Below are 15,691 nucleotides of genomic sequence, written 5' to 3'. Positions count from 1 at the left end.
GATTCTACTGTACATGTCGTCTGAGAGTCTTATGTAGTTCTCCTCCAGTAGCTGGTGTTTCAATGCTTCCAGCACTGCTGCGGTGCTTACTGAGTCAACCGCTTTTTCATAGTCAATAAATGTCATGTAAAGGGACTTATTTTATTCCGCAGATTTTTCTATTACTTGATGGATGACATGGATATTATCTATTGTAGATTATCCTTTTCTACACCCAGCTTGTTCCCCGGGTTGTTGGAAATCTAGGCTGTCGCTTATGAGGTTAACTTTTTCTTGGTAAAGATGTATCCAACCGACAGGACGCTGATGGGTCTGTAATATCTGTGGTATCTCCTTCCTTGTGAAGGAGAACTATGTTGGCGCTTTTCCAGGCTATGGGTGCCTGTAAGTCCTTAAGCATTCTGAGAATAGTTTAGCAGGCTTTTTCAGTACAACATCTCCACCTTCCTTTAAAAGATCCACGGTTATGCCGTCGGCACCTGCAGCCTCTCCCCGTTTCATGGTCCCGAGTGCCTTTTGCGTCCTGGCTCTAACTGACCCCATGCTGCATTTTCTACTTTTCGCTACTGTCATCTTTCCATTTTGAGACCCAGCTTTATTTGCACCTAACCATCCTATTATCGCTGCTCCGAATCCTGCCTGGCACCTCCACATTCGGTACAACACTTAGGTTGTCACTTAGAATGAAGCCAGTTTCGTTTTTGGTCATACCGTGGGGGCTTTTTGATGTCTATTTTCTATTTTTTCCTTTGCAGAAGAACGTGCTCATTCGCCTAAGTTATTTCTGTCGCCAGATTCAACCAGTGTATTTTCGTGGCTGTTGCGACTGCCTATTCCAAAGTTTCCCACTGACTCTTCTCCTACTTGCTTCTCGAATACTTTTGCTCTAAAGTTTACACCTCGCTGCAGCTGTGCATCTTTTACACCACAGTGCGGCCGTTCACTGAACGCGAGGCTATAAATTGGGATAAGGAAGCAGGTATATGTATTGCCTCTAATAAGACCTTGAGCAATGAGGTGCTGAATAAAAAAATCAAGCTGACAAATAAAGTGGTATTAAATAATTCATTCTTAAGCGCAAACAAAGCATCCCGATTGATTGATTGATTGATTGATTGATTGATTGATTGATTGATTGATTGATTGATTGATTGATTGATTGATTGATTGATTGATTGATTGATTGCGAGGCCTAACGCGCCGACGCTACACGGGCGATGAGGCACGCCGTAGTGGAGGGCTCCGTAATAATGTTGACTACCTGGGTATTTTTAGCGCGCGCCGAAATCTCGAACACACGGGCGTTTCTCTATTCGCCTCCATCAGAAAAGCGGCCGCCGCGGCCGTGAATCGAACCCGCGTCCTTGGGCTCAGGAGAACGCCTTAGCCACCGAGCCAACGCAGTGGGTTAAACAAGGAACCTTGCTGAACACGCGAAGAAACGATGAGAAATGGAAAAAAATGACCACATCTTTCCGCGGGGGGAAACCATGGGGCGATGCGACGCATCTGGGCGGTGTCTATTACGGTTGCGCCGACAATCGCGGTAGCAGACCTGTTAGTCTCCATTCAAATCATCGGTGGTCATAGGATGTCATCGGAGCGGCGGCGGTGGAGCGACTGAGCGGAGCGGCGCAGTTATCGCGTTTATATGTACCCCGCGTTAACGGTGAGGGGAATGAGAGAGAGTAGCGCATGCGCATGTGTTAACCGAGCGCTAACGCGCGCTGACGCACAGCTGGCATGGCGAGGGGAGCGAGCGCTAATGCAAGATGGCGCTGCGGTGAGAGCGGCGTTACCGCGGAGCTGGCGTGGCGAGGAGAATGGGGGAGAGGCGTGCGGATGGACGCCGGATGCATGCATGGAGGGACAAGGCGAGTTAAAGAGATGCGTCGCATCTAAAATGGCAGTTGGTGTTGCACTACTCGGTGGGGATACGATGGGGTAGCATCACGAAAGTAGAAGAAACGGGGGACTAACGGCTAAATGAAAAAAAAAACGGTTGGGGTTCTCCAGACCAAAAAATGTTGCATCGTCCAATATGCTGCCATTTCTAGCTCCAACCAAACTGCGCAGAGTTCACAAGATAACACCGAAGCCGGTGTGTACAGAGCAGAGGATTTTGAGCGCTTTAAGTTATCCGCCGAGAACGCGTTGCATGCCCTGAGCTGTAACAGAAGTCGAAACTTGCCCAGCCGATGCATCAGCCTTGCTGCGAACGCCATCCACATTGGCGCAAACCACGCCTTCTGTTGTGTTTACTTTTGTGTTGCCACCAGCGTCTGACCGCGCCCAGCAGTCTTATCTAAGTTAGAAGGGAAGCGCGCGTTTCCGTCTGGTTCTTTTGTATACGCGGCGCAAGCTATCATATTACATAGGAACAGTGTAACACGCTGTCCTCACTCGAACAGAAGATTCGTCTTTGATCACCAATGTTCTAGTTCTGATTCGATGGTTTCCGAACCATTAGCGCCAAATGATTAATTGTCGCAAGGCAAGCATTGCGGTATTCGATTCGCCGACACTCGCCTGTGCACGTCACGTTGTTGACTGCTTCGTCGCCGCTTGCGTAATCTTTGGGTTCTTAGCAGAGCCCAAGTTCGCTCCAATGAACTTTCGTTCCCTGAAGAAACCTGCCTCGTCAGTGGCTACGTGACAATGTACTCTGGGCAGTAGGAACTGATGTTACGCTACCAATGCATGGGAATTTTCAGGTAGGTCATTTTCCTGGCAAAGTTTATGATAGTGGAACTTTGTTCCCCACAGTCCATGCCGAATACCATGCAATTTAATGTTTAAGACATCAAAGCAGTTGCCAAGGAAAGCAAGTGCGCTAATGTCATGGCTACGAAGAAGAATGACGGCGCGCTCACATCGAGCTTCAGCGTAAGTTCGCCCATGGCACAGCGCACCTGTTCCCTGTACGGACACTTGTAAGCTTTCCTTAATAGGCAAGAAATCACTAGGCACTACTTTCCATCTGTTGGCAAGCTTTCACGTAACCTGGAAGCAATCGTATGGTTCTAGCTCCACCGCGGCGGAGCTAGGCCTAAGTATGGCTACCGCGCCAGCCGCTGTTCTCGACCACCTGGGTGCCGCAGCCTCCACTGTTAGCTCTCGTGATGACAACGAACAACCGTGGATAGACGCCCTTCCCTCCCGACACTCACGCATGCATGGACTTCAAAACGATAATATTTCGCCCCACAGGGGTAAACCAATCGAAGTTTGACACACACGCCATCGCTGATCCCGTTACCTCTTCCGCACAACTGACCACCGGTAAGATATCGCACACCGTGGGAACCTTTAGGGAATCTGCCGCAGCAAAGCTATTGAAGCTCACCTCACTCGCATTTAATTACATGGTCGTCCACCTTGGACCTTACGGGTGTTATCCGGCAAATTTACTGCTACAGACGGACTCGATCCTGACACCCGTGCTCGCCAGATACATCTGCCCAACGCTATACAACACCGACCGTTGCATCATCTGCAAGACTGCCCCCGCTACGACAGCGCACATCCTCAACGATTGCACTCACCTACAAACACACTCTGAAGCACAAGAATTGCGACCAAAAGTGCGTGAAGCCATCACCTCCTCAGACTACAACACACAAGTCCAGGCCGTCCGGCAGGTGGAGGAAGCCCTGACCCAACAGCGGGAAGGACCTGCGGTGGCGCAAGCCATTACGGGCTCGACCCGCCCTGGATCGGGGCCGACCTCCACGGCCTAATTCACTCTGCCGGACACGCAATAAAGTTTCTCTCTCTCTCTCCGAGATGTCATCCACTCAGTGAGACAAAACAGCCCCTCGAAATCGTTCATGTGCCAAGTTGTGCGAACTACGCCTGCTCGCATCCTTGCCGCCCGTATGATGGGCGCTACCATGTCTGCTCTCAGCTGCGTGGTTCAGTGGTACTCCTGTGCCCCGTTGCATACTTTACAGCAGCAGCCGTTGCTGCACTTACCCCCCCGCTCCCACCCCCCCCGGCCCAAGACGCAATTGTTCACCCACTGTTGCGCACACGAACTCGGGGAGGACGTTTGCCCCTTTACCCACACCACCTGCTGCTGACATGCATGCTTTTTACACGTCACAAACGTTACCCCGGCGATGCCGCATGACTGCGGACCGACGCCCCGCCTTTGTAAGGGACCTCACGCGAGAACCTTCACGGTCTGCCCCACCAACCTGCACGCTGGTGCCCTCTTGGCTCAAAAAGCCAGACAACGCGTTAAGGTCCCCATAACTAAACACAACGACCCACCACCAGAAAGATCTGGCCATTCAGGCCATCCATCTCATTCAAAATTCCAAGAAACGTCAGCGCTCCTCATCCGATGGAAGGAAACAACTGGCCCCAAATACCAAGCTTGCGTCCAACGCCAGGTCAACCAGCCAGTCAACTGGCATCTAAACTCTCTAATGTGAGCAAATCAATCTCTTCTGCTTCCCAACAATAAGCACCGACTAAACACTCTTCGTTTCCCGGCCGCGGCGGCCGCTTTTTTGATGGAGGCGAAAAGCAAAAACGCCCGTGTGTACGAAATTTTGGCGCACGATAAAGATCCCCAGGTGGTCAAAATTAATCCGGAGCCCTCCACTACGGCGCGCCTCATCGCCTGCGTTGCGTCGGCGCGTTAAACCCCACAATCAATCAATCAATCAATCAATCAATCAATCAATCAATCAATCAATCAATCAATCAATCAATCAATCAATCAATCGACTAAACACTTTTCACCACCAATCTTTGATTCACCCGCCTACCACGCAGCCCTGGAAACTTCTGAGGCGAACGGCATCACCGTTCCTACAAAGGCCCTCGAAACGGTGGCGAATTTTTTCCACCACTAGTTGAGCTCATCCAGTACTTCAACGTCCTAGTAGAGCACCAGCAACGAGTTGAAGACACCAAATGCCGCAAGACCGGCAAACGCCCAGCCACCATCGAGCCTCCAGTCTAAGCTTCCAGCCCCTGACTTGAACGCCGACTTCGGCAGCGCAGGAAAACGCCCTGTTCATTTGCAAAGCCCCACCACCAACGCCACTCAGGATATCGACATCAGTTGCGGCGACTCTAAGTAATCGGTCAGCACCCCATCCTCTTGCGATAGCCACAAACTGGCCCATTAATGACGGATCTTGACATTAGACCAGGACGTCTTGAGTCTTGAAATTGAATTAAAACAATGCACTGCCACAGAAAGCGCCCAGTGTGCCGCTGGTGTTTTGGCCAGTGGACACCCCTGGTCATGGAAGGTGTCATACACAAGCACTGCTCAGCAGCGCGAGGAGAAGAGCTTCGCGGTATCACACCAGGAGTCCAGAGTCCAGAGGGGAAAAGCAAAGGAAGGCCATGGCAAATTCGAAGAAGGGTGCGATGTCAACGAGCCACTCCGGTGGCGGCCTTGGGCGAGCAGTCCCTTTAGATGGTTCCCCGCTAAGCCACTCGGCGGCGTCATCCAGGCTTTACTCGGGGCCACAGGGTGCTGGTAAAACTAAAACGTTCGGGCAAGATCTCTGAGCGGGGATCCTCCCCGGGCACGTGCAGGTTGTGCATCACTTACTGGAACAATTTCCGGATGTCCGAGGACCTTCCGAGAGAAACACACTTCTCCTCAGGCTGCTGGTTGATGGGTCCCTGGACGGGCAGGTCTTCATCCTTCACTGGCGTCGGCAGGTCGGCCGGCCTGGTCAGAAGCGAGGTTGCCTCATGAGCCCACTTTGGTCTGTACAGGGCCAGCTCGTCTTCGAGATCACTAACGTGTGCCTTGAGCTCGTTCCTCTCGAACAGGATGTGCTTCAGCTCGTCCAACGTGAAGCGCGGCCGGTTGGGGTCATCCAGATCGATCACCAACTTCCCCTTCATCTCCGCACAGCGGGCGTCCTGAGCGTGCTGCAGCAGGTCGTCGTGGTCCCGTATGGTTGTGCCCAGCCGCTCCTGCAGTGCCTGTAGCTGACCCTGCTGGTCGTGCAGCAGAGCCTGCAGGTCTCCCCACTCGTCGCACAGCTGCCGAATCTGCTGCTGCAGCCGCCGGTTCCGCCGCCCCTGCTCCTGGCTTGCCCTCTGGCTCGCTTCCAGCTGCTGCTGCAGTGACTCAATGTCAGCAGCACTGGTCGCCATCTCCCTCTTGCACCGGCTCAGCTTGGCCGACTGCTTGTCAAAGGCATCCCGGAGACGCTCAAGCACAACGACGTCATCGTCCAGCATCACGCTGTATGGTTGGCCATGCTGGGAACGGTGACTCTCTTTCGCCTTGAGCGAGCTGCTCAGCTTGGAGTTTTCCTCCTACAGCCGAGCAACAACGCTGCCCAGTTCCTTCATCTCCTGCCGCCAGACGTCCTCGTACTGCTCCATCTCGTTTTCAAGCCAGTTCCTCGACGCGTCTTTCTCGAAAACGTCGTGTTCTTCATCTGTAAATTGTGGTTCATCTTTCAATCCGAGGTGTTCAATTTCCCAAAATGCCTTAAGGTGATTTGAGCTTTTTTACCATTTTTTGACCATTTTTACGCATGTGAAGTCTCCTAAGCGGGTAATTGTCATGAAATGTGTTTCGGTATAATTTTTACAGCACAAGAGTTACAGCCGTTTTCTGTAATCATACTTCCTTCGTAGATGGCCATGCTTCACTCCATAATACGCAATGCAGAACAGGCCAGCTTACAGAAACCAAACTTGTACAGATACCTTGAAAGTCGGCTTCACCTCTAAACACAGATGCATTGCTGGGAAGACCTTTTTTGTTTTGGTCCAGTTGGCTGTTTTTTTAATGTTTTTTTATGCGAGCTTATCGGTTGGCCAACCAGTCTATGAGGAAATGCATTAGATTTTTGACAGGACGCCATCGGTCCCACTATACAGCGAAGTTTTCGCTTTAAATAAAGTTCAGTGTCCTTCTGCTCTGTCAAGAAGGATGCCCAGCGAAGCTGTGGGGCCGAGCCTCAACGTGAGCGACAATATGCTTTAACCGTGGCGCACTCCAAGGCGTGCACAAAACAATACACGTTTGTTCGCAATTCGCGATTGAGCACACTTCCTAGTTAATTACCTAAATGAATCTTGGACAGACCAGAGTTTTCTTCCAGCGGACAAGCATGAGCTGTCCGCTTCCCACCGCCCATGTATTTACAGCAGACTGGAATTCCCTAATATTTACAACTTTACTGTGAAGTATGTAATTTTTACACGCAAATGAAATTTTGCGTAATGGTAGGGCCGTATTAGCGGCTACTTGTTCTATAATTGAGTTTGGGTTGGTTTCAATGAAGCAGGAGTTATAGCCATTTCTGTAATCATGCTCTCTTCGTAGACGGACGTGCTTCACTGTACAACGCAAAATGCGGAATAGCCAGGTTACAATTAAAGGCCAATTAAAGTTGTCTTCACTTCTAAGCACAAATTTATTGCTGAGAAGACATCTCTTCAGGGGCTACATAAGCAGTGCTATATCAAAATATCAAGGCCCTCGGGCGTTTTTATTATTTCTATGATAGTTTCCATACGCTGAAGTTTTACAGTTCCAGGATTTGGGTCGGCCCCGTAAATTGGCTCTACGCACGCTTAGTATTCTTGTCTACATGTCGCTCGGTAATCGAAGAAGGCCTACTGGATCCTAGACATAGACAGCTTCATTGTAAAAATGAGTTTGATGGGCGGGGAGGGAGGGAGGGGGGGGGGAGGCGCCTTGGCAGCAGTTCGCACAGGGCGCCGAATGAGGTAAGGCCGACCCTGTGCACAGACACCCATGTGTTGCGCAATGCCAGTGCAGATTAAATAAATCCTGGTGGCTGAAATCACGCGGAGCCCTCCTCTACAGCATCTCTCATTAAACCAAACCAAGCCCGTCGTGAAATGTTTGCAACAATACATGCAACTGGGACCGCGGAACTGAAAAGAAAAAGCGCTCACTTATCATACGCAGAAACTACACAACCTGCCGCAGTGAGGAAAGTGAGCTTTCTCGCAACGAGGTCATGGCGCGCTAAGACGCTACACGCATGCCGAGAGTTAGGCGTGCTTCACAGCAAAGCAAGCCCGGCGTGCTTCCGCACTAGCACACGACCCCAAGCCCCGCCTCCAAGCCCCTATGCGTCTGCGCCGCTTAGCTTCGATGCGCGGCCGCGGCTTTTGCGCTGGGCGCTGGCGCCCCGCGGAGCGCGGCCACGCTGCGCCATGTTCGTACCAAGAGTGGACGGCCCTGTACATACGTTCGAAACGACGTTGATTTATATACTGCTTAACTGGCCGCTCGTTCGCGCCAATGTCCAGCTTGTGGTGACATTGCTCGCGCGTACAAAGGCAGTAGTAGTATTAATTCTGTTCCGTCATTCCGATCGGTTCTAAACATTTATAACCGTAACAAGAAGAAGCTGCAGGGTTTGACGGCTGGCACGGCACCGGCATGTTCTTTAGAGTGCGTTGTGCATTCCATTTCCCCCTTCCGTGCCATTTACGTTCTGGGACCCTTCATGACCATGTGTTTATCAACTACTGGACAAGTACACCGTAAGCGATATATTGAGCGGTCTAGAAGAGTAGTGTGAGTTTTGGGGCCATGCGCGCCCGCCTCTTGGTTCGACAGTGCATATGATTGCACAAAACAAATATTCCACCCTCGCTTTTCTCCCGAATGGCCTGGAGCCCCTTTTCTCTCTATAAAGGCTGTTCGGTCATTTTTTTACGTGCTCAGTGCTGCCAGTTGCGATATGTGGAGGTTTTAGTGACCGGCCGCGTCCCCCCCCCCCCCTCCCCAAGCATACCTTGTGTCTTGTTTAAGTGGATGGGAGGAAACTGTTTACTCTATATCAAATCATACCAATTTTGCGAACTACACACATCAGTACTTCGTACTCTGAAAGCACAATTGCCCTTTTATTCAGGGTGTCCCAGCTAGCATGGACCAAGATTAAAAAAAAAAAAGCAATTGCGTTACTCGAAGAAAACCTAGTGCATAATGTTTCCAGTACAGTGAAGTTGCGGACAGTAATTTTGTCGTTAATGAGTTATAAGTACTTATTTATAATTAATTATCAAACTCTGGAAGTACTCTCCTAATAATTAAAGTGTCAATGAGACAGCTGTAGGTACCCACGGGAGGCATCTAACTGCGGTATTTTCAGCGCCGAACTAATAGCGTACTTATTTATTCTGACCGATAAAGAAACCCCGCGAAATATGAAAAATACCACGTGAAGGGGCTCCTTCGCGCCTCGTAAAGCAATGCCTTTAAACAGGCTCCCTCTGAGTTACCCAGAATGAAATAAAGAAAAGAAAGAAAGAAGAAATCGCGACCGAGTTTGTGCCTTATCTGCCATAGAGTTTCTTAGTAAGTATACTAGAGAGAAAACTGCGCCTGAGAATCCGTAGCGGCTTGGGGCGGCTATGGCCTTATGGGAAGACCCCAGCTGCTGGCTTGGCATGTCTATCGGATTCTTAAGCGTCTTCGTGGTTTTGCTTTCTTTACTCTGCATTTCTACGTCTACGAGGCAGCCGCTCCGGCCGAAATGGCCGAAACTCGCTTTGCTTCTCTCGCTTCGCTTGGAAACTCGAAATTCGCTCAATTAGTTCATGCTAAGACCGCTGTGCTTCATTGTAAGCAAGTGGGGGGACTGCTGTGCCTGCGAGCGACCATCAGTACATATCCAAGTACAAACCTACAATTGTAGTATGGAGAACGCGCTTCCCGTTTTTTTTTTTTTTTTTTGCAGTAGCAGTACATATATTAATAGCGCCCGGACATCTTAAAAGAGCGGGTAATTTGCCGCCGCGAAAGGTACAGCAGATGGTCTGTTGCGAAAACACGAACACCGCGAAGGCGATATTTTCATAGGTACGCGAATAAAAACTTTCTGAGCTTTTCAAAAAATTTATGTTATAAAATATTGCAAAATAACAGTCTTTAATGACTTTCTCACAAACGTTAACAATATTGTTAACCACTAGCTTGGTTTTCAGAGTATTAGGCACAACCGTTGTGGTAGACGTTCAGTAAAAAGAACACGCATCATTTTTTATTTCTTTAGCTTTAAACAGCGTGTTGTATTTTATAATTCTATAATTACGCTCCATCTTATGCGTTTTTGAGGCATTGTATTTATATTTACGGCCACTATAAAACGTTTCAGTCCAAGCGAATGGTGAAACTAAGGCGAGCGTACAGTATAATGGCGGCCCATGACGACACAGACGGTCTTGATGTGAGCCGCATAGACTCTATCGCCGGACTCCTGTCTATTGTATATATAGGGTTATTCGTTTTCGGGTTTTATATTTATTAAAAATCGGTGGATAAAAATCCGGTGTTATTGTTCAAACTGATATTCCGGGAGAAAGCGGGTGTATCTGTGAAACCATTCCGAAATTAGGGTTTTTTCGGGCTAAATCGATAGATTTACTACGGGGTTATTTTAATAACTCAGTTTATTACGAGCTTTTTAACTCTAACGCCTTAAAATTGGTGTTTATTTCAAGCTGGAAATCGGGGGGGAAGGGGGGGGGGGACTCCTGGGTTCTCTTTAAAACGCTGTCCGAGATTCGGGATTTGTTTGGAAATTAATAGTTAATGACAGTAAATAGCATTGATAACTTCTAGCAAATGAAACATTGTATTCACGAAAAGCTGGTCATCGGTTGTTCCCTCATCCTTGCTTACGTACATTATTGTGATTTGTTTGCGCAACTTGTCGGTCTCCATTCGAGGCCTGTCTGATCGCTGAACGTGCCTCCACTGGGAGAAGGTTCTCTCGACAACACAGCTTCCATTAGCTGGGCACAACAATGTCAGTGCACCATTTGCCAGCCTGAGGTAGCGAGCGGTAGACTCATGCCAATACTCAATGAGTTCGGAGGGTGTGTTTGTAGGGCTTGCTTCCAGCAAGTGCTGGTTGAGAACGGCGGAACGTCAGACCATCATTGTCCAGGTCGCTCCTTTGAAAACGCCCATTCAGGGAGAAATCGGGTTTAACCCGTATTTTCTGAAACACAATCGGGGTGTAAGAATCGGGTAAAATGGGGTTTCGAAGGAAAACGAACAACCCTATGTATATAGAATGACATTTTATGTTATCTGCCACACGCGCCCCGCGGAACTTGCTGTTGCTGCTCCTTTCTTGAATGCTATTGCAAAAGTACTGCGCTGTTTCTCCGGCCCGGTAGCAGGCGACGAAGTTGCTTTCAATAAGCTTATTTGACGACACTGCTTTATGAGGCGGGCGGGAGCACAGTCACGTGGTATATTTCATATTTCGCGGGGTTTCTTTATCAGTCAGAATCAATGAGTACGCCATCAGTTGGCCCCGCACGGGGCACCTTGAGTAATCTTGGTGACGGTATTGGCGACACCGCGGACCCCGAACCCCCAAACATAAGCTGGAACCAACCGTGGCGATGTGTTTTAAGGTGAAGGGTAGAAACCTCAAACGGTGGCCGTAGGAGCCCAGGTCAAGCTCCGGCGGATGGGCTCCCTGTCTAACAGGTAGGGAGCTCCGGGACCTCTCTCGGTGTCAGGGTAACCCGAGCGAAGAAAGTACCCCCGTCCCCTGCTTATATACTATGATATATGGTATTTTCTACCCCTCTACCCCCCCCCCCCCCCCCAAACGTGATCGGTCCCTGAAAAGGGGCCGCACCGGAGTATATTTTCCTCCTTTGCAATCAATCTCGCTCCCAAAACCCGATAATTTCTCGCGCTTTTTGATCATAGAATCTATTGATAAGACAAAGCACATCCCTTCCCAGTCCATGTTTCCAATCTCGAAGTATCTTGAAAGCCTTGTCGGCAAGTCGTAGAAGGATAAGAAACTAAAAACGGAAGAAGTCCTGATTGAGGTACACAACAAACAGCAGTCCGCTAACCTGCTCGCACAAACACGCATGGTCGATGTTCACATCAAGATCACGCCTCATCGCAGCCTTAATAGCTGCCAAGGCGTGATCGCTGATCGGGATCTTATAAGCGAAACCAAAGCCGATCAGCTCGAGGGCCTTCGTGATCAGGGCGTGACGGCAGTGAGGCGAATAACCATACGCCGAAACGACCAAATAATACCAACTAAACACATAATCTTGACGTTTGATCGCCCAACACTTCCTGAGTCGGTCAACGCAGGCTTCATGAGATGTCCGGTCCGACCCTACGTGCCGAACCCACGCCGCTGCTTCAAGTGTCGGCGGTTTGGGCACGGCACAACCTCTTGTCGTGGTAAATTGACGTGCGCAAAATGTGCAGCACAAGATCATCCAACTGACAACTGTGAATCCGAGAGCTTCACCTGTGCAAACTTCAAGGGGCCGCACGCTGCCTATTCCAGGAGCTGCAAAGCAGGAGAAACAGATCAGTGCCTTGGAAGTCAACGAGAACATCACCTTCCCAGAGGCGCGAAAGAGGTTCGCGTCTTTCCCCCCTGGGGAGGTACGCCGACGCAGCTCGCCGGGGGGCGGAGGGGCGTGTGGTTTTGGCGGGGACCCAGTAGCGATAGACGAACTTGGTCACGTCCCCGCCCCCCGCTGGGTTGCCTCAGGCAGCCATCCCGTCACCACAGCACTTACTGAGCCAGTAGCGGCTGTGGTGGCAACATTCACCGTCGGGACCGATGCCCCTCCGGCCCTCCTTCCTCATCCTCCCTGCTTCCACTGGAGGCTGCGGAGGCGATGGACACCGGGGGTCCCACATCAGCTCCCACCCCTGCCGCACCGCCCGTGCCACCTGTGGTGCGCCCGACATCTTCGGTGATAGCGGCTCAAAAAACAAAAGGCACCCGAATGGGTGCCAAGTCCAGGGGGCCTGGTCCATCGGGCACCCCTAGGACATCTGAGGATGCGATGGACGTGGGACCGTTCCTGTCTTTGTCGCAGCGGAAGGTATGGGTCCCTCTATCCAAGCCTCTAGAGAGGCCGAAAAAGCCCCCTCCGAGAGTCCAAGCCCCCAAAGACGATACATAAACAACACACTCCAGTAGCTCCCACACTTCATAATGGGAAGAGAAAACATAATCCAATTGAACTGCAGAGGCCTTCTTAAAAATCTTTACGATGTATACGAAATACTGCATGCTAATCAGCCAAGTGTAATGTGTGTTCAGGAAACACATTTGAATTCCAATCACACAAATTTCTTGAATAGTTACATGGTATTCAGAAAGGACAGGGATGGCTGCACACACTCTTCTGGCGGTGTGGCCATAATCGCCCGGAAGTCATTAGCATGCCACCCTGTCACTTTGAACACTGTCCCTGAGCCTGTAGCAATTCGCACAATATTATTTAATAGGTTGATAACGGTATGCTCAATATACATTCCTCCTGATCTTGCACTTTTGAGCTCTGACTTCGTGGCGCTGGTTGACCAGCTGCCCGAACCATACATCCTCACAGGTGACATTGATGCACACAAATCTCTTTGGGGCTCTTCTCGCATGGATGCCCGAGGTCGCCTGATAGAGAAGTTTTTAACATCCTCTGGAGCATGGCTTTTCAACAAGAAACAGCCTACATACTATAACATAGGACACAATACACACTCATTTCTTGACTTGGCTATTGGCTCCGCAGCTCTCTTTCCTTGTCTCGAGTGGGGTGTAGGCACTGACCCATACGGCAGTGACCACTTCCCCACCTCACTAACATATATAGGTAAAGGCACATGCAGTCCATCTTCCCAGAACAGGTTCAATGAAGCAAGAGCTAACTGGAATGCATTTACAAAGACATACAAACTACATTACACAACCATAAGACACCTACACATTGAAAAAGCTTCCCAACTACTCACGGCGCACATCCTCGACGTCGCCGAAAAGTCCATTCCCCACGCCTCTGGTGGCCTGCGCAACCAGAGGAGGCCATGGTGGAATGAAGACTATAGGCGGGCGCGAGAGGCCTAGAACAAGGCGTGGGGTATCCTTCGTCGGTACCCCACGTCGGGTAACCTTTTATTGTTCAAAAGGGCAAATGCATTAGGAAAACGTGTGCGCCGTGAGGCAAAACGAGATAGTTGGCCTTCATTCATAACATCAGTAAACTCCTACACAGACACACGAAAAGTATGGACACGAATACGCCAACTCAAATGACTACAAACACATAGCCTGCCCCTGGTTAGTACAACAGGGGATACACTGGAAGACCAGGCTAACACACTCGCACAACACTTCCAACACGTGTCCAGCTCAGCACACTTCACGAAAACTTTCATGAAACACAAACAATCGGCGGAAAAGAAGTATTTACTTGATAACGACAAGGAACCTCCTCCTATAACGAGTTTCTGCTTCATGAGCTGAGGGGTATTCTGAGTACCTGTAAACTTACAGCACTTACACGCAGACACTCTTGTAACACTCCTTCACCTCTACCACAAGATATGGCTGTCGGGGCACATTCCAAAATCTTGGAGGGAGGCCATACTTGTACCATTCTTGAAAGAAGGCAAGGACCCTTCCTCCCCTACTAGCTACCGACCCATTGCCCTGACCAGCTGCCTGTACAAGCTTCTCGAGAAGATGATAAATATCAGGCTCGTGTACTTTTTGGAGTACAACGGTCTTCTCGCGAGCTGCCAGGCAGGCTTCTGGGCGGGGCGATCCACGAACGACCAACTTGTGGCACTTGAATCATATATCAAGGATGCCTTCGTTCACAAACAGTTCTGTCTTACGGCGCTTTTCGACATCGAGATGGCCTATGACGCCGCTTGGCGTTACGGCATACTTAGTGACCTCAAGTCATTCGGTGTCTCGGGTAACATGTTAAACACCCTTATTAGTTACTTGTCCGAGAGAACCCTTCGCGTGAGAGTCGGTAGTGCACTCTCAAGGTTCACATGCAAGAAAACGGCGTGTCACAAGGTGGAGTGTTGAGCTGCACTCTTTTCATAATTAAGATGAACTCTCTTGGAAAGGAATTGACACCTACAATCTCTTATTCCATGTATGTAGACGATATCCAGATATCCTTTAAATCATGTAATATGTCAATCTGCGAACGTCAAGTCCATCTTGGTGTGAAGAAACTTGCAGGCTCGGCAGACAAGAATGGTTTAAAACTGAATCCTGCTAAAAGCTCTTGCGTTATGTTCTCCAGGAAGTGTGGGGTCCATCGGGATCCAGACATTACTCTTAAGGGCGTGTCACTTCCTGTGAACAAGGAGCACAAGTTTTTAGGTGTTGTGTTTGACCACAAACTCACATTCATTCCTCAAATCAAGCAACTGAAGCATAAATGTCTCAAAACAATAAATATCCTTAAGGGCCTCTCACACCAATCGTATGGTGCAGACAAAGAACTCCTGCTACGCCTCTATATTGCTTTGGTTGGGTCTCGTTTGGACTATGGCAGTGTGGTGTATGGGTCAGCGACAAAAACAGCATTTAGAATGCTCGACTCAGTGCTACACTTGCGGCTTCGTCTTGCGTCGGCTGCTTTCCGCACTAGCCACGTGCAAAGTTTGTATGTTGAGTGTAACAAGTGGTGCCTTGAGGACCAACGAACATACATGGACTTGCTCTACGCTTTCAAAATTTCATCGCTGAATAACCATCCTTTTAAACCTGTTTTTAATGATACATCCACATCTCTACTGTTTGTAAATCGCCCGTCCGTTTCTTTGCCGTTCTCACTTAGGGTGAGAGAGGAAGCATCGGGCTTCAACATCTCCTTTTTAGACATTTAGACATCTTCTTTT

General features: G+C 49.6%; 2 pseudogenes; one reads left to right on the top strand and one right to left on the bottom strand.

Annotated features, from left to right (window-relative positions):
- Positions 1–15,691, top strand: part of LOC144156344 (uncharacterized) — a 117,213-nt pseudogene that overhangs the window by 58,749 nt on the left and 42,773 nt on the right.
- On the bottom strand, positions 5,470–12,733 carry LOC144174477 (RILP-like protein 1; annotated as a pseudogene).

Source organism: Haemaphysalis longicornis, unplaced genomic scaffold (genome assembly GCF_048455015.1).
Source record: "Haemaphysalis longicornis isolate Haplotype H1 unplaced genomic scaffold, Haemaphysalis longicornis Haplotype H1 scaffold_1, whole genome shotgun sequence".
Classification (NCBI taxonomy): domain Eukaryota; kingdom Metazoa; phylum Arthropoda; class Arachnida; order Ixodida; family Ixodidae; genus Haemaphysalis; species Haemaphysalis longicornis.
The sequence above is the reverse complement of the archived record's forward strand: the minus strand, read 5'-3'. Positions and strand labels throughout refer to the sequence as shown.